The 27081-nt window shown below is 35.6% G+C and overlaps 1 protein-coding gene and 1 non-coding gene across 8 annotated transcripts in view; both read right to left on the bottom strand.

The window, feature by feature from the left end:
• CNTLN (centlein) overlaps positions 1–27081 on the bottom strand; it is a 328541-nt gene that overhangs the window by 261327 nt on the left and 40133 nt on the right. The gene's annotated exons all lie outside the window — the stretch shown is intronic.
• TRNAR-CCU (transfer RNA arginine (anticodon CCU)) lies at positions 25950–26021 on the bottom strand. The gene has a single exon. It is a non-coding gene; the product is annotated as a tRNA-Arg (tRNA).

The raw sequence follows: 27081 nt of genomic DNA, 5'->3' as shown, positions 1-27081 counted from the left end.
CAGAATTTGACCATGTTAGTGCCCTGACCTTGTGCTTCCAGTCTTCAGAAAGTGAGAAATAAATATATGTTGTGTAAGCCACCCAGTTTATGGTATTTTATTAAAACAGCCTGAGCTGAGAGACCATCTTTACCGACTGTCGATTTGAAATTCCTGACGTTAAAATTTAAACAGATTTCCAGAAGTTCTGATTTTATATAAATCTTTAATAGATTCATGGGTGAATCTATTCATGGGTGAATCACTCACAATTCATGGGTGAAAAACAAATCTTTAATCACAGAAAAAGTAATCTTTTAATTTAACAAGTATGACAAAACAAACAAGATGTTGAGACAGAATAAATGCAGGAAAGAGAGCTTGTTTAGTTAATAAAGGAGGTCAGGGAAGATATCTCTAAAATAATTATTACATGTTTTACCACAACCAGGTTCCTGAGAAACACTGTTTTTTCTTCCCCTGACCTCTCTCCCCTCACATAATAAGCAGAATGCTGAGCGCATATTAGGCATTTAGGTAATAATTCTGAATTAAATAAAAAGTATTTATAAGCACCATTAGGTACACAAACTATACCACAATCTATATAAATCTAGAACTTAAAAACTCATAAAAAATTCAGAAATTTCAAGACTAAAGACAATAAAAACATACATATAAATTGAATGCTTTGGTATTTTGTGCTGAGATGAAAGTATATTTTAAAAGGAAGAAACAATAGTCTTCATTAAGAAGCAAAGGATACAAGGAAAATGTCATACTGCTGGCCCAATAAACCAAGTATCTTTCATTTCTAGCAATACTATAGTTCAAAATTATGATTAGGCATGGTTATACTCTCCCCCCAAATCATTAGTGTGACCTCTGCAACAGATCTACCTTCTAGTAGTTACTCGTTAAAATCCAATTCCTTGAATTCAACATGAAACATATTCAAATTTTAATCCTGAATTTAAGATTCCTAATTTAATCTTAAATGAAATAAAATATGACTAAGTAATATATTTATTTTATTTCTTAAAGTTTAAAGGCATTGTGGTTGGCTCCTTTTCCCTGAACTAATCTACTTATAAAAGACTTTAAAGTCTAGGATCTTAAAATAAATTTAGATCACATTCACTTGTTTTCTTTTTTCCTAAGCGACAACATTTTCTTTGTTAACACTCAGGTGAAAGCTAATTCTCTCTTTGGGGAGTAGTTAAAAACGGAAATTCTGGAACCATACTGCCTGATTTCAAACTTTGATTCCACCACTCATTACCTCTATAAGCTTGGGCAAATTACTTAACCTCTCTGTGGTTCATTTCCTTGATCTATATAATGAGAATAATAATAGAGTCTATCTCATAGGACTATTGTAGGAATTTAGTCAATACATGGAAAGCACTAATAACTGTGTGTGGCCTACTCGATAAACATACACTATTAACATTATGTTTGTTCTATGATGTATTAAACTACAAACACATGTAACTGAAAATATATACTTATCATAATAGTACACAAAAATAATACTTTCCACATAGTTCAAAATATACTTCCTTATAAATACATCATTTAAAAAAAATCATTTGAATCATAGTACAGTTCAGTTCAGTGGGAAGCTACCTTTAAGGATTACCCAGGAATATCCTTTGTCTATTACAAGACAATAATTGACACTATGAAACCCAATAACAGCATCAATAGTTTTAATTATTTTCTCTTAAACCTCCCTGTAATAAAATTCATATTTTTCTTTTCTATTTATTCACACTAGCTTATATAGTAATAATGTACCTCATTTTAATCCCATTTATTCTCATGTTTTAATATTTTATTTATTCACGAGTTCTCTTTGTATTCCAGGTTTTTGTAAACAAAACCAACGTATTCAATCATTTTTCTATGAAGTCTGCTGTAAATACTTTTCCACCAAGGAAAAATGCCAAAAACACTATTCCTTTATTTCACCATTATTAAGTCACTTTCTTAAGAAACTTTGCTAATCACAAAAGATCACAAAGGATTCTAAATTTTGAAATAGAAAAATCAGTTAGGAACTAATCATGCTGGAATTCCATACAAAACAGAAATAAACATTAGACAAGGGACTCCCCTGGTAGCGCAGTGGTTAACAATCTGCCTGCCAATTCAGGGGACGTGGGTTTGATCCCTGGTCCAGGAAGAATCCACATGCCACAGAGCAACTAAGCCCGTGTGCCACAACTACTGAGCCTGCACTCTAGAGCCTGCGAGCCACAACTACTGAAGCCCTCACGCTTAGAGTCCGTGCTCTGCAACAAGAGAAGCCACCACAATGAGAAGACTGCGCACTGCAACGAAGAGTAGCCCCCGCTCACTGTAAGTAGAGAAATCCCATGCACAGCAACGAAGACCCAATGCAGCCAAAACTAAATAAATAAATAATTGTTTTTTAAATTAGAAGAGAATGATTTAATTCTAGCACACAGAATGTGTGCCAAGGCTCCCAGGGGTGCTGTAGCAAACACACAGGGGCTCTTTTGGATATTTTAAACAGGGGAAACACAGCAGTACTTAACATCTGTTGGACACTGCACCAACTACTAGCTAAAGTAAGTTCAGAGTTTCAATATCACATTGCACTACATTCCTTTCATGGAGTCATGTCCTTATGAAGCTGAGTTTTTGACAACTGCTGTGATAAAAATCAAGGTGAGAACAAAAAGCATAGTGAAACAAGAAATGAGGGTGGTAGTGTCCAATCTGAACCCGAGGTTTGAGAAATCTGTCTAGTACCCAACAGTCTCACACATCCTGTAACAAATAATAATAATAATGGCTATTAAAGAATTAAGTTAAAACATTATTTTTAATCTATATGTATATTTTTGATGATTATTAAATTGTTAGGACATACATACTTGGTTGATAGAACTCTCAGGTACTTCTCCTTAAATTGAAGTGCCATGAAAATATTACTGAGATAATTAGGGCACTATGAACTGAGACAATTTGGGAACCTAGGAGTTAATATCTAAAGAAAGCAAATTTATTATTTAAATGACTAAAGATTACAATCTGTGAATAGTTATTAATTACAACACTTACAGTAACAGAAATCTTTACTAAAACGTCTCTCAACTTCCGGTAGTAGTTCTTAATTCCTATAATTACAATTCTACTCAGTCTCAGTCAACTTTAATCTCACCTTATCCTATACTATGCTAAGCATTTCAGCAGGCTCTTACATTCCTCTTCAAGTCTAAAACTGAAGGAGTGTTAAGAATATAACAACTCAAGTAATAAGAAGTAAGTCGTATACCCTCAAGGTTAAATATAGTTGTTTTAGCACAAATTTTTAACCACTAATAATTTCCAGGTACAGACATCATTATTTACATCAGTCAATCAACTTTATTGTAAGAGGGCTATCTGAAACTCTAAATACAACAATAAAATTTGTTGAATTTTTTTATATCTGGTACTTTAGTGGAAAATTTAACTTGCAATGTGAATAAAATTAAGCTAATCAGATTTTTTAAAAACCTCCTTTCTTGGCATAATTTCAATTGTATATTAAGTTACTATCTGTTCGCAATGCATTATGTATTTTAAATTGTCTGAATTTTTGGGGTCATTCCTCAGCATATAAAGCTGAGTTAAATTTTGCTTCCAACCATAGAGAGATACAGACACCAAAATTACCCTGCTGCCTTAAAAAACTTAAAAACTGTACAAAACATACAGAATATTTTCAGACACTGGACACAGATAGCAAAGGACAATGATCCCTTAAGGAAGGAAACTAATGAGGTAAGCTTATGATTGCTGCAGGTCACTATCTAAAAGCAGTTTCCAAGCTACAGTGAAGGAAGGGAAACCCAAACAGAGCTCAGGGTCTCATTAAGTGGAGTAGACATAGACTGGAGTTCAGGAAAGCCAAGGTACATAGAATTTGTGAGGCAAAATACTGGAGGATAGAGCTACACTGAGAGGATGGCAGAGGGCACTTGTTTGAAAACTGGTCTGTCCATGACTGAGAGGAAAGTACTCCAAGCAAGGGAGAGAATTACTGGAAAGCAATAAACAATTTCTAGAGGTGACAGAGGACTAAAAATAGTTCATGTTACCATCAGTTGGAGAGGAAAGATGTTGTAATCTACAGGAGATAAGACAGAGTTCCCACAAGGGCCATGTCTTAATAGTGGAACTAAATTCACCTTACACGGGAAGAAATGCTTCCCTGTATCTATGCTAACAATGTCTCAAAAAGATCAAACTGAACTACAAGTAACTGCATTCAAGAAAAAGTCCAATATTTTTAAAGGAATACAAGAATCATCAAACACACATAAAATTCACACTATCCAGAATCCAATCAAAAATCACCAGGCATGCAAATGAGAAATATATGATCCATAATGTAGAGAAATATCAATGACTCATATAATGAAATCAGGAAATTCAAGGACCTTAAATGCCTATTATAAATATTAAAAATATACTCAAGATTTTAAAGAAAAACATGACTATAACAAACAAATGGAATATGTAAAAAATGTAAGAACTTCTAGAGGTGAAAAATTTAGTAACTAAAATGAAAAACACATTAGAAGGGATTAACAGGAGATTAGATACTGCATAGGAAAATATCATAAAACTTCAAACAATAGGAATAGAAGTTATAAAATAAAACTGAAGTATTTTCTTACCAATGCCTAAGACCCTTTAGCTGAATTACTCAGTCTTATTTATGAGTACCACAGTATTTTCCAAACAATATTTTTTAAACAATATTGTGTTCATCTGGATAATTAACAATTTTCACCAGTGAAAAAAAGTAACTTAAAAAGAATGCCAAATTAAAAAAAGAAATGTGGGGCTTCCCTGGTGGCGCAGTGGTTGAGAGTCCGCCTGCCGATGCAGGGGACACGGGTTCGTGCCCCGGTCCGGGAAGATCCCACATGCCGCGAGCAGCTGGGCCCGTGAGCCATGGCCGCTGAGCCTGCGCGTCCGGAGCCTGTGCTCCGCAACAGGAGAGGCCACAACAGTGAGAGGCCCGCGTATTGCAAAAAAAAAAAAAAAAAAAAAAAAAGAAATGTGAGTTTTTCTAGAAGCTATAAATGCATTCAATGTAAATATAAAATAATTTTTAAAAATTAATAATCTTTGTTTTAACTTCAACATGAAAAATATGCTCCATAATACATGCCTTCAAATTAGAAATGAATTAATCTTCAGAACTTCTCTTAGAAACACAAATAAGAATACTATACATGTGATAATTTTCTTCATATGTTTTCCCCCCTGACAACCACTAATAGTACCTTTTTTATTTTAATTGAAGTATAGATGATTTACAGTATTGTGTTAGTTTCAGGTGTACAGCAAAGTGATTCAGATTTTTTCAGATTATATTCCATTATACATTATTATAAGATATTGAATATAATACCCTTTAATATACAGTAAGTCCTTCTTGCTTAAACCCATACTCCTAATTTGTCACTCCCTCCTCCCCATCCCCTTTGGTAACCATAAGTTAGTTTTCTATGCCTGTGAGACTGTTTCTGTTTTGTATATTGATTCATTTGTACTATTTTCAGAATCCACATATAATTGACATCGTATAGTATTTATCTTTCTCTGTCTGACTTCACTAAGTATAATGTCCTCTAGGTCCAACCATGGTGCTGCAAATGGCAAAATTTCACTGTTTTTTATATATTTCATTGTATGTATATAACACAACTTCTTAAACCAATCGTCTGTTGATGGGCACTTGGGTTGCTTCCATGTCTTGGCTATTGTAAATAGTGCTGCTATGAACATTGGGGGTGCACATACCTTTTCAAATCAGAGCTTTCGTCTTCTGCAGATATATGCCCAGGAGTAGAATTGCTGGATCATATGGTATCTCTATTTTCAGTTCATTAAGGAACCTCTGTACTGTTTCCCATAGTAGCTGTACCAATTTAAATTCCCACCAACAGTGTAGGAGGGTTCCCTTTTCTCCACACCCTCTCCAGCTTTTATTATTTGCAGACTTCTGGTAACAGCCATTCTGACTGGTGTGAGGTGATACCCCATTGTGGTTTCGATTTGCATTTCTCTAATAATTAGCAATGTTGATCATCTTTTCATGTGTCTGTTGGCCATCTGTATGTCTTCTTTGGACCAATAACTATTTAGGCCATCTGCCCATTTTTTGATTGCATTGTTTGTTTGTTTTTTCTTTTTTTTTTATATATATATTGAGTTCTATGATCTGTTTATATAGTTTGGAAATTAACCACTTGTCAGTTGCATCATTTGCAAGTATTTACTCCCCTTCCATAGGTTGTCTTTTCATTTTGTTGATGGTTTCCTTTGCTGTGCAAAAGCTTGTAAGCTTGATTAGGTCCCATTTGTTTATTTTTGCTTTTATATCTTTTGCCTTGGGAGACTGATCTAAGAAAATATTGCTATGATTTATGTCAAAGAATGTTTTGCCTATACTCTCTTCTAGGAGTTTTATGGTGTCATGTCTTAGATTTAAGTCTTTAAAACATTTTGAGTTTATTTTTGTATATGGTATAAGGGAGTAGTCTCACTACACTGATTTACATGTGGCTGTCCAGCTTTCCCAACAGCACTCGCTGAAGAGACTGTCTTTTCTCCATTGTATATTCTTGCCTCCTTTGTCAAAGATTAATTGATGGTAGGTGTGTGGTTTATTTCTGGGATCTCTATTCTGTTCCACTGATGTATATGTCTCATTTTGTGCCAATGTCATACTGTTTTGATCACTATAGCTTTGTAGTATTGTCTGAAGTCTGGAAAGTTTATGCCTCTGCATTGTTCTTTTTCCTCATGATTGCCTTGACAATTCTGGGTCTTTTGTGGTTCCATACAAATTTTTGGAATATTTGTTCTAGTTCTGTGAAAAATGTCAAGCGTATTTCAACAGGGATTGTATTAAATCTGCAGACTGTTTTGGGTATTACGGGCACTTTAACAATATTAATTCTTCCAATACAAGATAATGGGGTATCTTTCCACTTCTTTGAAACAGCTTCAATTTCCTTTATCAATGTATTAGAGTTTTCAGCAAATAGGTCTTTCATCTCATTGGTTAAGATTACTCCTATGTATTTTATTTTTTTGAAGCGATTTTTTAACAGGATTGTTTACTTTCTCTTTTGAAATTGCATTGTTAGTGTAAAGAAATACAACATATTTCTGTGTATTAATCTTGTATCCTGCTACCCTGCTGAGTTCATTTATTAGTTCTAATACTTTTTTTGTAGAGAATTTAGGGTCCTCTAAATAGAGTATCATGTCATCTGCAAATATGGAAATTTTAACCTCTTCCTTTCCAAACTGGATGGCTTTATTTTTCCTGTCTGATTGCTGTGGCTAGGACTTGCAATACTATGTTGAATACAAGTGGTGAGAGCAGGCATTCTTGTCTTGTTCCTGAATTTAGCAGGAAGGCTTTCATCTTTTCACCATTTAGTATTATGTTGGCTGTGGATTTGTCGAAAATGGCTTTATTAGGTTGTGATATGTTCCCTCTATACCCATTTTGGTGACAGTCTTTATCATGAACAGATGAAGAATTCTGTCAAATGCTTTTTCTGCATCTGGTGAGATGAATATGTGGTTTCTGTCTTTCCTTTTGTTAATGCGATGTATCACATTGATTGATTTACATATGTTGAACCATCCTTGCAACCCTGGAATGAATCCAACTTGATCATGGTGTATGATACTTTTTATGTACTGTTGGATTCACCTTACTTATAGTTTGTGGAGGATTTTTGCATCTATATTCATCAAAGTTATTGGCCTGTAATTTTATTTATAGTGGCTTTGTCTGGTTTTGGTATCAGGGTGATGGTGGCTTCACAGAATGAATTTGGAAGTATTCACTCCTCTTCAATTTTTGGAATAGTTTAAGAAGGATTGGTATAAGTTCTTTTCTACATGTTTGGTAGAACTTTCCAGTGAAGCCATTTGGTCTTGGACTTTTGTTTGCAGGGAGTTTTTTTGTTTTGTTTTGCTTTTTAATTATAGATTCTATTTCACTTATAGTGATCAGTCTGTTTGAATTATCAGTTTCTTCTTTACTCAGTTTTGGCAGTTATGTCTCTAGAAACATGTCCATTTCTTCTAGGTTGTCCAGTTTATTGGCATATAACTGTTCACAGTATTCTTGTAGGATTTTTTTGTATTTCTGTGCTATCAGTTGTTACTTCTCTTCTTTCACTTCTTATTTTGTTTATTTAGGCCTTCTCTATTTTCTTCTTGGTGAGGCCTGGCTAGAGATTTGTCAATTTTGTTTATCTTTTCAAAAAACCAGCTCTTGGTTTTATTGATCTTTTCTATTGTTTGTTTGCCCTCTATTTTATTTCCTCTTTGATCTTCATTATTTCCTCCCCTCTGCTAACTTCGGCTTCTCTTTGTTCTTCTTTTTCTAATTCTTTTAGGTGGCAGGTTAAGTTGTTTATCTGAGATTTTTGTTCCTTGAGGAAGGCCTGTATCAGTATGAACTTCCCTCTTAGAACTGCTCTGTTGCATCCCCTAGATTTTGTAAGGTTGTGTTTTCATTTTTGATTTTCTCAAGGTATTTTGTTTTCTTCTTTGATTTTATCATTGACCCATTGGTTTTTTAATAGCATGATGTTTAGTCTCCACGTTTTCATCCTTTTTCCATTTTTCTTTATGTGGTTGATTTCTGATTTCATACAGTTGGTGGTCAGAAAATATGCTTGACGTAATTTCTATACTTTTAAATTTGTTGAGGCTTCTTTTGTGACCAAGTATGTGGACTATCCTTGAAAACATTCCATGCATGGTTGAAAAGAATGTGTATTATAGTTTTTCTTGGATACAGTGTCCTGTAGATTATCAATTAAGTCCAACTGATCTATTATATCACTTAGGATCCTGTTGCCTTATTGATCCTTCTCTCTGGATGATATGTCCAGTGGGGTGCCAAAGTCTCCTACTATTATTGTGTTATTGTACAGATCATATGCTGGTCCATAATACAAGCTTTAACAAATTTAAGAAGACAGAAATCATATCAGGTATCCAGACAACCACAATGTCATGAAATCAGAAATCAATAACAGGAGAATTTTGGGAAGCTCATAGATATTTGGAAATTAAACAACACACTCCTGAACAGCAAAAAGTCAAAAAAGAAATAAAATAACATGATACAAATGAAAAAGTGCTTTCAAGAGGCTAAAACTTGGGGGAATAATAAGAGCAGTTCTAAGAGAAAAATCTATAGCAAGAAATGCCCACATTAAGAAAAAAGAAAGATCGCAAACAACCTAACTTTACAGTTCAAAGAACTTAAACAAAAAAACAAACTCGGGCCAAAAATAGCAGAAGAAAGGAATTAATAAAGAATAGAGCAGAAATAAATGAAACAAATAGAGACCAGAAAAAAAAATCTATGAAACTGAGTTGATTTATTGAAAAGATAAAATTGACAAACCTTTAGCAAGATTAAGAAAGAAGTGAGAAGACTCAAATAAAACTACAAATGAAATGACTTATCACAAAAGATACAACAGAAATACCAAGGATAATAAGAGACATTATAAAAAGTTATTTGCCAACAAATTGTATAACATAGAAGAAATGGAATAATTTCAGGAAACAGACAACCTACCAAGACTCAATCATGAAGAAACAGAAAATTTGAAAAGGAGATTAATTGAATCAAAAACATCCCAACAAAATAAATCCCAGGTCCAATGGTTCACTGGTGAATTCTACCAAACATCTAAAAAATAAACGCCATCCTTCTTAAACTCTTCCAAAATATTGAAGAAAAAAACACATTTAAACTCATTTTCCACACCACAGTTACCCTGATGCCAAAACCAGATGAGAAAACTAAAAGAAAACTGCAGACCAATATTCCTGATAAACACAAGATGCAAAAATCCCCCCCCCTAAAATTCTATCAAACTGCATTTAACAGCACATTAAAAGGATCATACAATAAGATAAAGTGAGATTTATCCCTGGGATGCAAGGATGGTTCGATATATTCAAATCAACAAATGTGAAACACCACATTGACAGAATTGAAGGATAAAACTCATATATGATCATCTCAATAGATGCAGAAAAGGAATTTCATAAAACAAAACATCCTTTTATGATTAAAAAACACTCAATGAGTTGGGTATAAATAGAATATACCTCAACATAATAAAAGATATATATGATGACTCCACAGCTAACATAATACTAAACAGTGAAAGTTTGAAAGCTTTCCCGCTAAGATCAAGAATAAGACAAAGATGCCCACTGTTACTACTTCTATTTGGCATGGTACTGGTGATCCTAGCCAGAACAATCACACAGGAAAAAGAAATAAAATTTACCCAAATTAGAAAAGAAAAAGTAAAATTGTCTTTCTTTTTCAATGATATGATTTTATATATAGAAAATCATAAACACTCCACCAAAACACTGGTAGAACTAATCAATCAACTCAATAAAGTTGCAGTACACAAAATCAACATAGAGAAATCAGTGTGTTTCTATACACTAACAATGAAACATCTAAAAAGAAATAAAGAAAAAAATCCCATTCACAATAGAATCAAAAACAATTATAGGAATAAATTTAAACATGGAGGTAAAAGACCTGTACATTGAAAACTACAAGACTTCAATGAAAAAAACTGAAGAAGATACAAATGAATGGAAAGATATTCCATGTTCATGGATTGGAATAATTAATATTACTAAAATATCCATAGTACATAAAGCCATCTATAGATTCAATGCAATTTCTATTAAAATTCTAATGGCAATTTTCACAGAAATAACACAAAAAATCCTAAAATTTCTGTGGAACCACAAAAGACCCTGAATAGCCAATGCAATCCTGAGAAAGAAGAAAAAGGCTGGAAGCATCACACTTCCCAATTTCAAACTATACTACAAATCTATAGTAATCAAAATAGTATGGTACTGGCATAAAACAGACACACAAATCAATGGAATATAATCAAAAGCACAGAAATAAACCCTCACATATATAGTCAACTAATATTTTAATTGGGAGCCATGAATACTCAGTAGAAAAAGGAAATTCTCATTAATAAATGTATTTGGGAAAACTACATAACCACAAGCAGAAGAATGAATTTGGACCCTTATCTTACACCACTCACAAGAATTAAAGTGGATTAAAGACTTAAACATAAAAATTGAAATTGTAAAACTCCTAGAAGAAAACTTGGAAAAACTCCTTAATAATGCTCTTGACAACAATTTTTTGGATATTACACTAAAACCCCAAGCAACGAAGCGAGAATTAAAAAGTGGGACTAAATCAAACTAAAAAGCTTCTGCACAGCAAAAGAACCAATCAACAGAATGAAAAGGCAACCTATAGAATGGCAGAAAATATTTACAAATCATATATCTCATAAGGGGTTAATATCTAAAATATATAAAGAACTCATACAACTCAACAGCCAAAAAAAATTGATTTTTAAAATGGGCAGAAAACCTGAATAGCCATTTTTCTAAAGAACATATACAAATGACCAATAGGTACATGAAAAGGTGCTCAGCATCACTAACCATCAGGGAAATGCAAACCAAAATCAAATGAATTATCACCTCACACCTGTTAGAACAGCTATCATCAAAAGACAAGTGATAAAAAAAAAAGGCAAGTGATAACAAGTGTTGGTGAGAATGTGGGAAAAAAAGGGAAACTTTCTGCATTCTTGGTGGGAATGTAAACTGGTACAGCCACAATGGAAAACAGTACGGACGTTCCTCAGACAATGAAAATAGAACTACCATGTGATTTAGCAACCCCACTTCCGTGTATACATCCAAAGGCAATGAAATCTGGATCATGAAGGGTTAACTATCTACACATCCATGTTCACTGCAGCATTATTCACGATAGCCAAGATATGGTAACAACCTAATTGTCCATCAATGGATGAACAGATGAATAAAATTTGGCACATGTACAGAATGGAATGTTATTCAGCCTTAAAATAGAAAGAAATACTTCCATTTGTGACAACATGAATGAACCTAGAGGGCATTATGCTAAGTAAAATTAGTCAGACACAGGAAGACAAATACTTCATGATCTGACTTATATGTAGAGTCTGAAAAAGTCAAACTCACAAAAGCAGAAAGCAGAATGGTGGTTGCCAGGTTTTCAGGGATGGGAGAACTGGGGAGACATTGTTCAAGGGCTACAATGTTTCAGTTATGTAGGATGAACAAGTTCTGAAGATAGAATGTATAGCATGGTGACTATAGTTATTAATTTTATATTGTATACTTGAAATTTGTTAAGAGATTAGATCTTAAGTAGTCAAAACACATAAAAAAGGTAACTATGATTTCACAAAGTATATACGAATCAAAACATCATGTTGTACATCTTAAATTTATACAATTTTTAAAATTAATTATATCTCAATAAAACTGTAAAACAATAATATTACACTTTGTTAAGAAAAGTGTAATGTCTTTAGGTACAAAAGCGTAGAAGGAATGTAAAATTAGCATTTGGAAAGAATACCAAAAAAATTACAATTATACATATATAATGTTTTAATACTTAAGCAGAGTAGAGATTATAAGAGTGCTATTAAATTATTCTTTATACATTTTTACACACCTATTCATGATAATAAACTACACAAAGCTGGTGAGGATGCCATGAAATAGGTACTCTTATATAGTGCTACTGGCTACATATTATACAGCTTCTTTAAGTTCAGATCTTTGATCCAAGATTTTCAAGAAGATTTTTTCAAATATATTTATCACATCAATATTTCTAACAGTGAAAAATGGACTATCTATAAATATTAAACAATAGGTAAGGGATTAAATAAATTACTATAAATTCATAAAGTAGAATATTATACAGGTCCTGAAAAATAAAGTTTTCAAAGCAGAGGGAAAATAAGAAAATGGTATTGATATTGATAGCACAATACAAAAATACAATCCAATTTTTGCAAAACAAAAACAAACCCTAAATTTCCTACTTGCACAGAAAAAATATTGGGAAAAATATGTCAAACGTTACAAAAGTTTTCACTAGGTAGTAGGTATATGAATGATTGCTATTTTCTCCTTTCTCAAATTTTCTCTAATGACCTATATTGCTTCTTCATATAAAAAAAGAAAGTTTTACCCTTCTCTGACCCTTTCATTTTCTTCTCTTTAAGAACAAGATAGCACAGGAATGGGCGAGGACTGCTATCAAATGAACTAGGTAGAAGCAATACCAGCAGTCACTTAAACTCCTATAGTGTATAATAATTTTCAAATTATTGACATTTTCAAATTAACTCCTACTAACAACAAACACAGTAGGTAAAGTAGATATTGCCTTTGCTGAGTAGGAAATTTAGGAGAGGCTATATAACTTACCAAAAATCAAAGCTAACAGGCAACAAAGTCAAAAGTCAAACACACGGTTCTAACTCCATATCTGAGTTCTTTCCACTTGCTGACAAGGCCTTTCTGAAAATTCAGTTAGAACATCAGGAGTCAGAAATTATGTCACTGGACAAGGTAAAAGTAGTATGCAAAGAACCAAACAATCCAGATGTCAAAGACTCGGCTCTAAATGTAAAGCAACTTGCAACTCCATTCAAAAATCTTATTTATAAATCCTGCTTCATCAAACTTGCGTTTGCATATAAAATATTAAGTAGACAATCTGGTTAGAGTGGAGAATACAGAAAGCACATATACTGTAGAAAGGATAGTAATATTTATATTAAATATGCATAAAAACAAACTATCAACTATCCATATGTGGATAATCAAATGATGTTTTACAGTATTTTAGACAATAAGTATCTAAATTAGATAAGGTAATGTTTGTTTAATGTGCCTTGTAAACGGTAACAAAACCAAAATACATCCACATGATGGGCAGCTATAAACTAAGAATCAGAAAAACAAAGAAAAGAATCGATAACACCTACAACACTGAGAAAGGAAAGTGAGCACCCACTACTAAAGTATACTGGGCAAGATAGCCTGGCTAAGATTTCTAATCCAAAATCAAATAAAAGGTAAATATTTAATAAATATTCTTGAACAACAGATTGGAAACAGAGTTAACAAATGTCTTAGTTAAGGAAGCCAAAATTAACTCTAACATATGTTCTCACTACTTCCTAATGCCTACCACCATGTAACCTATTTTGTTTGTTATGAGATTCTCTTCATATAACAACTACCCAATTCCCAAAGAGACGATCTGGAGCAACTCTCTAGAGAAGCACTGACAGACACTATGCATTATGAATGATTTGCTATATATTATCAGTGAATCAAAGATGCAGACCCTTCTCAAGGAGTTTATAGTCTATTCAGTGGGCATATGCACATAGCAGAATACGGAAAGTCTACAAAAAAATTATAAACAGGGTTCAAGATGAGAGAAATTACCCTCAGTTGGGAAACATAAAAAAGTTTTACTTATTCTGAGAATTAAAGAAAAATACTTCAAAAAAGCAAAGACATGAAAGAAAAGCCTCTCTAGCATGGTGAAACCTACAAGGCGTAGAAAAGCTCTTTCTACGTGTTTTGCATCCTCCTCTACCTCCTTAATGGCTGAAGCCCTTCACTGTTCTGGAGAACCCTTAGACTGAAAAAGAATTATGGATCCTTTCCTCTACCATTTCAAATATTCACCTAAGAGATCCTCTTAGAGCCTACCACGTTCTGAATAAAGACATGTTTATTTGGGGAGGGGAGTTATTTTATGAGTATAGGTATTAATATGTGTTATTATTGTTGTTTTAATAAATTAATCTTGCAGTACCAACTATGATGGTGGGAATTCTGCTGAAGTGGTAGTGTTGAATCCTAATGAAGCCAATTCATAATTCCAATGGCAACTGTGTACATGGTCATAGTAGTAACGCTGTACTTCTCCCTCAATACAATTCACAATTACAAAAGCTCCTACCTCACAACTATCCATATACACAGCTGGAAGATTATCTCATTTTATCTTTTCATAATATTTCTTCCCTCCATTAATGCTCACTCTTGAAAAGCAACGTGTCTTACACATGAAGTGAAATTTTGAAATCATTATTTATCGTAAGTACTATATTTAACAGCTTCTTTATTTAAAAAGTTTTAAATTTGTTGAAGTAATATTACAAAGATACTGTGTATGTTTTAATAAATATTATTCATGTTTATATAATTTAAAACTTCAAATTCCAAAATAGCAAGCATTTTATTTATACATATATATACTTGATAATTTTTCAAATAATAAAGTTCATTTAAGATTCCAAGAGTCATTTTGTTGGTGAAATCACCAATACACTTTAAAGATATTTCAAAAAAATCTATTTTTCAAATTAGTCATACTATTAATGTCTATAGAGACTCAGTTTAATCCAAAGTGTGAGACGGTCATTTGGGATCATTTGTTGTCTTTCATATGCTATCATAAAACAGATTATCTCATGACCCCAATGTGAAACTTCAAAAAGTTCACTATTTTTCCATTTCAACCAGAAGTTATTTACTTTACACCTGACTGGTTCTTAACCACAGATTTAGATACTAGCTTTCACATGTTAGGTGCATTTCTTCTCTGGTGAAAATAAACATATCTGAATATTAAAGGAAAATATAAATAATATTATCTTTGCTATGCAAATTAGAAATGCCTTTGGGATAAAACAAGGCCTCCAGGTATTTTAAAATAAGCAGATGCAGAAGTGTATTTCATGTTCAGTTTACTTCCCAACTACTTTAAATGCTATTGATCTCAGCATTGTTTATATATAATTATATCTAGTTCATTTTCCTTTGAAACATTTATTTTTGATGATAACATGAAATTTTACCAAAGGCATTGAAAAGAATAGGGAAGCCTTTATCAATGTTACTGAATGGTCAAAGATTACTGTTGTGGTCTCATGTGAAAATTTTAAACTTACCATAATTGTTTATATTTTCTAATGCTTGAGGTTTTATTTGAACATTTACATGCCTTTTCTTATTTTTTTAAAAAGAAGAAACATTTGTTCATAAGGTAATATTTATTGCTACAAGATAGTTTTCAAAAGTCTAATATATGGTAAAGCACTACAATCCTACTCAATGAGTTTTTGTGATCTCCCCTTTCTACTCGGTTTATATTCTCCTGAGTAACCTTTAAAACTATAAATTTGTTAAAAGAATGAGGATTGCTCAGTGGTATTTCCAGATGACAGAATGATATGCCTGCCATTCATGAGTATAATATAGTTTAGACTTACAGATGGTTTTAAAACTTTTTGGTTTGTTTTACTAATTATAAATTTATTATATAAGCCCCCTAAGACAAAAAGAAAACCTAAATGATAATTCCCAGTGGCAGGACTTGAAAGGCCTACACTTAACTGCTAGAATTCTGGGATAAAATAGCCCACACATACATGAAGATAAGATAATTTAAAGACAAAGACCCTCAAGTAACAATGACTTATTTCACTTGACTTTATGAGTAACTATATCAATTTTATAGATGTTGGATGTATTCCAGCTGGGACCCTCCCATTATAATTCACATAATTACGTCCAACTGAATAAAGCTCTAGGGCAGACATGGCAAACAGGCTTTCTCACCTGTGCAAAAGCATAGCAGAGGGCTGACTGGAATGCTGTTTTAATTCAGAGCTCAATAGGAAAGAGAGTTGTGAACAATCAGTAAAGACTACTATGACATGGAAGGGGAAGGATGATGACACAACACCCTCCCCTAGGGTAAAATCTTCACTTATCAAACTGTTTAAGCCCTGCTCTTGAACACTGGGTTCCAACAACATCAATTCAATTAACTCTCAAATCCAGTGTCAAAATATAAGATTTAAAAAACATGATCATCTTCCACTACTGGGAAAAAGAATTACAAAGTATTTTTTCTCCTTGTCTCCCTCAAAGCACAACCAAAAACCATGGGCATTATAGGTAAAACAAACATAGGAAAACTCCGAAGGTGGGGTGCCTCCGAAGGTAGGCAGGCTGGCTAGGAATCTTGAAAGAAAGATTGGCTAAGAAACAACACAATGATGAGAAAATGCTGCTTTTCTTTTTGCCTCATATATCCCAGACTTGGAGGGAAAAAAGCCAACAACCTAGTGCAGTATAAATGGTGCAGTAAGTGCAGTAAGAAAAAAGTCCCAGCAAAAGGGAACAGGAAGGGGATAGCCTAATAAAAAAGAAAATATTTACACATTAACCACTCTACCCCAGCCTATCTCCACAAGAAAAAAAAAATAAAGTTGTTCCCACTACCACCCACACTAGCAAAGGCCAAGTGAGGAACCTAGACTTCAATCCTTGCAAAGCTGTAATGAGGCTCCCCACATCCCCTTCCCCACTGGGGTAGTGTCAGAGGTGGCTAGTAGAGAGTCAGAACCAATGAGACAGACTGGGACCTGGGACCCTTTGCTGGGACCTGGGGCCCTTTGCTGCAATGCTGCAATGCTTGCACCCGGACACACCTCTCCTCGAGCAACAAAATACAAAGAAACTGTATGGGACTAAAAATCACTGCGTACATGCGCAGTTGGGACAAATTCTGGACCCAAAAGATACAGAGACCAAAAAAAACCCAACTGCTACTGTTGAAGAGCCTGGAGCAAAAGCAGGCTCCCGGCCCAGGGAGCGAGCAAACAAGGGAACCTGTTGTTTGTTCTCGCTCCCCCCTGCTGCAGCAGGAGCTCCAATAAAGCCTTGCCTGAATTTCTTGTCTGGCCTCTAGTCAATTCTATCGATTGGGGAAGGCCAAGAACCCTCGTCAGTAACACCCCCTCCCAGCAGTAACAAGGCTCCCCTCCTCCCATGTCTCAGTGGAGGTCACATGAGGAACGGTAAAGAGGTACCACTGCTCCTCCCAGCTAGGGTATATCAGTGGAGGCCTAGTAGAGAGCAGTAACTCCCAAGCCAACCTAGCAGTAATGAGAACCCTTCCCCACTCCTCAAGTGTCAACAGGAATCAAGAAAGGAACCTGAACTTCTAACCTCTCCTGGCAGTAAAAGAGAAGCACCACTTCTTCCCCTGATGGGATGGTTTCAGAGAAAGCCAGCTTAAACAGAAGGTTTAAATAAGACGCACAGCCCATCATACCCGAATGTCTAGTTGCAATAAAAAATCACTCATCATACCAAGAACTAGGAATATATAAAACTGAATAAAAACAATCAATAAAAGCTAAAACCAAAATGACAGAAATGTTAGAATTATATGACAATTTTAAAGCAGCCATCATAAAAATGCTTTAACAAGCAGTTATAAAGACACAAGAAACAAACTAGAAGCCTCAGCAAAGAAGTAGAAAGTCTCAGCAAAGAAATGGAAAATACAAAGAAGAACCAAATAAGGGACTTCCCTGGTGGCGCAGTGGTTAAGAATCCGCCTGCCAATGCAGGGACATGGGTTTGATCCCTGGTCCAGGAAGATCCCACATGCCGCGGAACAACTAAGCCCATGCACCCCAACAACTGAACCTGTGCTCTAGAGCCTGAGAGCCACAACTACTGAGCCCACGTGTTACGACTACTGAAGCCCGTGTGCCTAGAGCCTGTGCTCCATGACAAGAGAAGCCACCACAATAAGAAACCCATGCATCACAACAAAGAGTAGCCCCTGCTCACCACAACTAGAGAAACCTGTGCGCAGCAACAAAGACCCAACGCAGCCAAAAATAAATTAACTTTTTTTTTAAAAAAGGAAGAACCAAATAAAAATTTTAGAAGTGAAAAGTACAAGAACCAAAATAAACAACTCAATGGATGGGCTCAATAACTTTCTGTAGAAAACAGAGTAAGAATCAGTGAACCAGAAGAGAGTACAATAGGAATAAGACTACTGGTCCTCACTTCTGCTGAACACATTAACTTTTTCTCCATAAAAATTTCTAGAAATCCTCCAACAAACCATAACTATTTAATCTTTTCAGGGACTTCCCTGTTGGTCCAGTGGTAAAGAATGCACCTTCCAATGCAGAGGACGTGGGTTCGATCCCTGGTCGTGGAGCTAATAACCCATATGCTGCAGGGCAACTAAGTCCGTGCGCCACATCTACCGAGCTCGCGCACCTCAATGAAAGAGTCCACATGCCACAAACTACAGAGCCCATGCGCTCTGGAACCCGCACACCACAACTGCAGAGCTCACGCACCTTGGAGCTCATGCACCACAACTAGAGAGAGAAAACCCAGAGGCCACAACTAGAGAGAAGCCCACAAGCTGCAACTGAGACCCAATGCAGCCAAAAAATGAAGGAAGGGAAGGAGAGAGGGAGGGAAAGAGGGAGCGAAAGAGGGAGGGAGGGAGAGAGGAAATATTTTTTTTAAAGTCTTTTTAAAATTCTAGAAGTTTCCCCCACACGTTTTGAAAGGTTATTCCCTAAACTGTATGACACCAAAGACAGAACATCAGCAAAAACCAGTAAGATATTGATAATGTTGGAGGCTTTAATGTAAAGACTTGTTACATCAAATACTTTATTGAGGCTAAGTATGTACATTTATAACTAGACTTGGCAATAAGTGCACTAAAATCCCTAGAGGTTTATGTATGACATACTATGCATTTTATTACATTCAGACTTTTCTAAATAAAATTCTTCATTTTTAAGTTTTAAAAGTTTAGCCAATTTTAGAATGATACCCAGAAAATAAAAAGAACAGTGAATACACTACTGTATATAAAATAGATAACCAACCAGGACCTACTATATAGCACAGGAACTATACTCAATATTTTACAATAACCTATAAGGAAAAAGAATATGATAAAGAATAGATATATATACACATATATAACCGAATCACTTGCTGTACACCTGAAACTAACACAAAACTGTAAATCAACTATATTTCAATAAAATAAAATTAAATTAAATTAAAAGAACAGTGCATAAAAAAATTTAGGCTTTCATTTCTGTTATAATTATGAAAAATATATAATTTAAAGTCAGTAAACAACACAAATATTTGCAATTATTTTATTTGAGTACTTTGTAACACTCTAGCTAACACCCATAGTATATTTTTTTCACTTGGGATTCTTGAAACACCCATAGATTTCTTGACCAACTGGCATAGTGAATGATAGCAATGAAAACTATCCTTAATCATCTCCAACCAGGAATCCAAATTAGAGAAGAAATCAAGAAAAAAGTAGTTCAACATGCATTTTAGAAAATGTTAAAATAACAACTGCTGTTTCAAAATTTTCAAAAGTAAAAGAATCAAGTTTTTAAAATAAAGCAACCCTAAGATCTCAATGGCTTAACACACATCTACACACAGTTACTTCTGTCTCACATCAGTCTGATACAACTTAGAAAAGGATTCAAGGAGAGTGCTCTGCTCTACTGAGCCACTCAGAGACCCAGGCTTCCTGCATCTTTTGGGTATGCTGAATCCTTAAAATCCTTTCCACTCAACTGGCAGATGAGACAAGACAGCTGGTAGAAGAGTGCCTGACCTAAAAAGTGCTTATCATGTGCCAGGCCTAAAGGTGGTACAGGCATACCTCAGAGATATTACAGGTTTGGTTCCAACACTACAATAAAGCAAACATCACAATAAAGTAAGTCACAGATTTTTTTTTTGGTTTCCCAGTGCATATAAAAGTTTTGTTTACACTATACTGTAGTCTATTAAGTGTGCATTGTCAAAAAATGTACGTACCTTAATTTAACAATACTTTATTGCTAAAAATGCTAAAAAAGCTTTCAATGAGTTGCTTTTTGCTGGTGGAGGGTCTTGCCTCGATGCTGGTGGCTGCTGACTGATCAGGGTGGTGGTGGCTGAAGGCTGGGTGGCCGTGGCAATTTCTTAACATAAGACGACAATGAAGTTTGCTGCATGGATTGACTCTTCCTTTCAGGAAAGATTTCTCTGCAGCATGCAATGCTAATTGACAGCATTTTACCCACACGAGAACTTCTTTCAAAATTGGAGTCAATCCTCTCAAACCCTGCTGCTGCTTTATCACCTAAATTTATGCAATATTCTAAATTATTTGTTGTCATTTCAACAATCTTCAAATCATCTTTACCAGGAGTAGATCTCACCTCAAGAAACCACTTTCTTTGCTTATCCATAAAAAGTAACTTCTCATGTTAAAGTTTTATCATGAGATTGCAGCAATTCAAGCACATCTTCAGGCTCTACTTCTAATTCTAGTTCTCTTGCTATTTCCCCCACATCTGCAGGTATTTCCTCCACTGAAGTCTTGAAGCCCTCAAAGTCACCCATGAGGGATGGAACAACTTCTTCCAAACTCCTGTTAATGTTGATACTTAGACGTCTTCCCATGAATCTCAAATGTTCTTAATGCCATCTAGTATGGTGAATCCTTTCCAAAAGTTTTTCAATTTATCCAGATCCATTACAGGAATCATTATCCATGGCAGCTATAGCCTTACAAAATGTATTTCTTAAATAATAAGACTTGAAAGTCAAAATTACTCCTAGTGGGCTTCAGAATGAATGTTGTGTTAGTAGGCATGAAAACAACAATAACATTGTACATCTCCATCAGAGCTCTTGGGTGACTAGGTGCAATGTCATTGAGCAGTAATATTTTGAAAGGAATCTTTTTGTCTGAGTACCTGGTCTCAACGGTGGGCTTAAAATACTTAGTAAACCATGGTATAGGCAGATGTGCTATCATCCAGGCTTTGTTGTTCCATTCATAGAGTACAGGCGGAGTAGATTTAGCATAATTCTTAAGGGCCCTAGGATTTTTGGAATAGTAAAGGAGTACTGGCTTCAAATTAAAGTCACCAGCTACATTAGCCCCTAACAAGAGTCAGCATGTCCTTTGAAGCTTTGATGCCAAGCTGTTGACTTCCCCTCTCCAGCTATGAAAGTCCTAGATGGCATCTTCTTCCAGTAGAAGGCTATTTCATCCACACTGAAAATCTCTTGTTTAGTGTAGCCAGCTTCATTAAAGATCTTAGCTAGACCTTCTATAACTTGCTGCAGCTTCTACATCAGCACTTGCTGCTTCACCTTGCACTTGTATGTTCTGGAGTTGGCTTCTTCACTTAAACCTCATGAACCAACCACTGCTAGCTTCAAACTTTTCTCCTGCAGCTTCCTCACTTCTCTCCTGCAGCTTCCTCACCTCTCTCAGCATTCACAGAATAGAAGAGAGTTAGGACCTTGCTCTGGATTAGATTTTGGCCTAAGGGAATGTTGTGGCTGGTTGGATCTTCTATCCAAACCACTAAAACTTTCTGCATATCAGCAATAAGGCTGTTTCACTTTCTTATCATTCATACGTTCACTGGAGTAGCACTTTTAATTGATTTCAAGAATTCTGCTTTCACAAGTTGGGTAACAGGCACAAGAGGTCTAGTGTTAGGCCTTTTTCGGCTTTCAACGTGTCTTCCTCACTAAGCTTATCATTTCTAGCTTTTGATTTAAAGTGAGAGAATTGAAACTCCTCCTTTCACTTAAACAGAGGCCACTGTAGGGTTATTAATTGGCCTAATTTCAATATTGCTGTGTCTCACAGAATACGGAGGCCCAAGGAGAGGGAGAGAGGTTCAGGAACTGCCAGTCCAAGGAGGAGTCAGAACACACACAACACTTATCAATTACATTCACCATCTTACATGGGCACAGTCTGTGGCATCCCAAAACAATTATAATAGTAACATCTAAGATCACTGATCACAGATCACCATAACAAATATGGGCAAATGCTATTGTCAAAATATTGCCAATAGACTTGCTGTACACACGGTTGCCACAAACCTTCAATTTGTAAAAAATGCAATATCTGGGCTTCCCTGGTGGCGCAGTGGTTGAGAGTCCACCTGCCGATGCAGGGGACACAAGTTCGTGCCCCGGTCCGGGAAGATCCCACATGCCGCGGAGCAGCTGGGCCCGTGAGCCATGGCCGCTAAGCCTGCGCGTCGGGAGCCTGTGCTCCGCAGCGGGAGAGGCCACAACAGTGAGAGGCCCGCGTACAGCAAAAAAAAAAAAAAAAAAAAATGCAATATCTGCAAAGTGCAATAAAACAAGATATGCCTATATACATTTCTACTCAGAATCCATTCACCAGAACTCAAGTCACAATATCATACCTAAAGGCAAGGGGAACTGGGAAATATAGTCTAGCTGGATGCCCAGAAAAAAGATTACAGATGCTGGTTAGCACTAGCAGTCTCTTCCACAACAGTATCAGAACTTTATTAGAAGTCTGAAGAAATGATAAAATTATATTTGAAATATTTTTAACACAGTTTGATATTCCTTATATTGCAGACATAAGTATGGTTTGGCTACAAGATTGTAAGCACCAACAGGATATATTTGCCTTGTTCATCATTGTATTCACAGTGCCTGGTACAGTGCAGGGCCTCTCCTAAACATTCAATAAATATGTGATGTTAAACCAGTCAATCAATCAAAAAAAGAAACCATGTTAAAATTCTAATATTCAGTGTCCACTAATTAGCAACTTTCTACGTAACAGTGAAGTGGAAACACTATATTTGTATATAAAGAAAATAAGATCTGACTTTCAGCATAACGAACTATAAGGAGTGACAAAGCATTTTAAGTTTTACTCTTTAAAGTCCGAAGGGGTATTTTAGGCTCCCCCCAGAAATACAAAAATGGCCTAGTCTTTTTTCCTTCTAATAAAAGCATAAATTTGAGTTTCTAAACAGTTTAATTTTTAGTTTCAAGTCATATACCTAGAGCCAGAGCCAATTTCAGTGATTCAAAAGAATGTACCAGGAATTATCTGAAGCAATCAAAAGATATCCTGGATATTTACAAGACTGCCATTATACTCAGTTTTAGGATTACTCAAGATTCCAAATCTATTCAAAGTAAATGTAAAAAACAGTTGCCAGACTATGAGCGATGAACAAAATTTCCTGCCCTAGTAGTTTGTGGCTGAAACTGACCTGGTCTTCTGGTAAAACTATTGCCCTCACTAAAACCAACACAAAACCTCAGAATTGATTACCCCGCCCTACCACACCTCCTGTCCCCAGTCATAATCCTTATTCAATAAGGCTTTAAACCTCTCAGGTTTCAAATAAAGAAGCCAAAACAGGAAAAAGATAGGTCTTTATAACAAATGGTATATAAAGTATAACAAAATAAATATTGTGGTTAATAAATGCTGCTTAATATAGGATATTTATTCAACAAGTAACTTAAGAGTTTTCAAAATAATAAAAGGCCTAAGGGATTCCCTGGTGGCGCAGTGGTTGGGAGTCCACCTGCCGATGCAGGGGACGCGGGTTTGTGCCCCGGTCCGGGAAGATCCCACATGCCGCGGAGCGGCTAGGCCCGTGAGCCATGGCTGCTGAGCCTGCGCGTACGGAGCCTGTGCTCCGCAACGGGAGAGGCCACAACAGTGAGAGGCCCGCGTACTGCAAAAAATAAAAATAAAAGGCCTAAAAATCTGCTATGCTTATACAGTTTTAAAATTAATATATCAGCACATTCAGAAACAGAATGGCAACATATTTTTATATATTTTTATCCAAGTTATAAATGTTACTTTTTCAAACATGGTAATAGGACATAACAAAAAAACAGTACTTATTACCACCCATAAATGTCCTCCTTAAGTCATATATCTTTATAGTATTTCTTTTTGTTGTTAAAATTCCTTTAATAAGATGAGAAACTGTTTATTTCTCGTGTATTTTATTTTATTTTTTTCCCCAGGAGGAAAATACTTTTATTATTACCATTTTACAGATGTGACAAAACTGAGACACAAGAGATTAAATAACTTGCCATAGATCACACAGCTCGTAGGTGGTAGTCTACTTTTTCTTTTTACTTAGTTTTTATTGGAGTATAGTTGCTTTACAATGTTGTATTAGTTTCTGCTGTACAGCAAAGTGCATTTGCTATATGTACACATATATCCCCTCTTTTCTGGATTTCCTTTCCATTTAGGTCACCACAGAGCACTGAGTAGAGTTTCCTGTGCACCTATTGTGCTATACAGTAAGTTCTCATTAGTTTTCTATTTTATACATAGTAGGGTATATATGTCAATCCCAATCTCCCAGTTCATCCCACCCACCCCCTTCCTCCCTTGGTATCCACACATTTGTTCTCTACATCTGTGTCTCTATTTCTGCTTTACAAGTAAGTTCATCTGTATCATTTTTCTAGATTCCACATATAGGTGATATTATACAATACTTGTTTTTCTCTTTCCAACTTACTTCATTCTGTATGACAGTCTCTAGGGCCAACCCACATCTCTGCAAATGGCACACTTTCATTCCTTTTTATGGCTGAGTAATATCCCACTGTACATATGTACCACATCTTCTTTATCCATTCCTCTGTTGATGGACATTTAGGTTGCTTCTATGACCTGGCTATTGTAAATAGTGCTGCAATGAACATTGGGGTGAGTCTATCTTTTTGAATTATGGTTTTCTTCGGGTATATGCACAGGAGTGGGACTGCTGGGTCATATGGTAGTTCTACTTTTAGTTTTCTAAGGAACCTCCATACTGTTTTCCATAGTACCTGTATCAATTTCCATTCCCACCAACAGTGTAAGAGGGTTCTCTTTTCTCAACATCCTGCCCAGCATTTATTGTTTGTAGATTTTTTGATGATGGCCATTCTGACCAGTGTGAGGTGATACCTCATTGTAGTTTTGATTTGCATTTCTCTAAAAATTAGTGACGTTGAGCATCTTTCCATGTGTTTGTTGGCCATCTGTATGTCTCCTTTGGAGAAATGTCTATGTAGTTCTTCCACCCATTTTTTTTCTTATTTATTTGGCTGTGCCAGGTTTTAGTTGTGGCACACAGGATCTTCATTGTGGCATGCAGAATCATTAGTTGCAGCATGCAGGATCTTTAATTGCAGCATGTAGGATCTTTAGTTGCAGCATGCAGGCTCTTTTAGTTGCAGCATGTGGGATCTAGTTCCCCGACCAGGGATTGAACCTGGGCCCCTGCATTAGGAGCACGGAGCCTTAACCACTGGACCACCAGGGAAGTCCCTTTCTGCCCATTTTTTGATTAGGCTGTTTGGTTTTTTTTTGATATTGAGCTGCATGAGCTGTTGGTATATTTTGGAGATTAATCCCTTGTCAGTTGCTTCATTTGCAAATGTTTCTCCCATTCTGAGGGTTGTCTTTTCGTCTTGTTTGTGGTTTCCTTCTCCTCATGTATTTTATATCAGTATTTTTTCTACTGCAGTAATAAAATGTAACATGAAATCTACCCTCTTAAATTGTAAGTGCACAGGGCTTCCCTGGCGGCACAGTGGCTTAGAGTCCGTCTGCCGATGCGGGGGACACGGGTTCGTGCCCCGGTCCAGGAAGATCCCACATGCCGCGGAGCGGCTGGGCCCGTGAGCCATGGCTGCTGAGCCTGCACGTCCAGAGCCTGTGCTCCACAACGGGAGAGGCCACAACAGTGAGAGGCCCGCGTACCGCAAAAAAAAAAAGTTGTAAGTGCACAATACTGTATTGTTAACTACAGGCACAATATTGTACAGGAGATTTCTAGAACTTATTCACCTTGCATAACTGAAGCTTAATACCAATTGACTAAGTCCCCCCAACTTCTGCCTCTCCAACAGACCCTGAAAAAAAAAAAAAGCAGCTCTACTCTTTGTTTCTATGAGTTTGACTATTCCTGATACTTCACGTAAGTGGAGTCATGCAGTATTTGTCTTTCTGTTACTATCTTATTTTACTAAGCATAATGTCCTCCAGATTCATCCACATTCTTATTGCAGGATTTCCTTCTGTTTTAAGGCTTAATCATATTCTATTGCATGTATATAAATACACACACACACACACACACAAAATCACATTTTATCTATTCATCCATCAATGAACATTTATGTTGTTTCCAGATCCTGGCTATTGTGAATAATGCTGCAATGAACATGAAAGTGCAGATATCTCTTTGAGATCATGCTTTTGTTTCCTTTGGATATATACCCAGAAGTGGGACTGCTGGGTCACATGTTAGTTCTATTTGTAATTTTTTCAGAAATTTTTTCAAAGAAATCATTTCCAAGACCAATGCCATGAAGCTTTCC

Source organism: Pseudorca crassidens, chromosome 7 (assembly GCF_039906515.1).
Source record: "Pseudorca crassidens isolate mPseCra1 chromosome 7, mPseCra1.hap1, whole genome shotgun sequence".
Classification (NCBI taxonomy): Eukaryota; Metazoa; Chordata; class Mammalia; order Artiodactyla; family Delphinidae; genus Pseudorca; species Pseudorca crassidens.
Note: the sequence above shows the minus strand (reverse complement) of the source record. Positions and strands in the feature narration are given on the sequence as shown.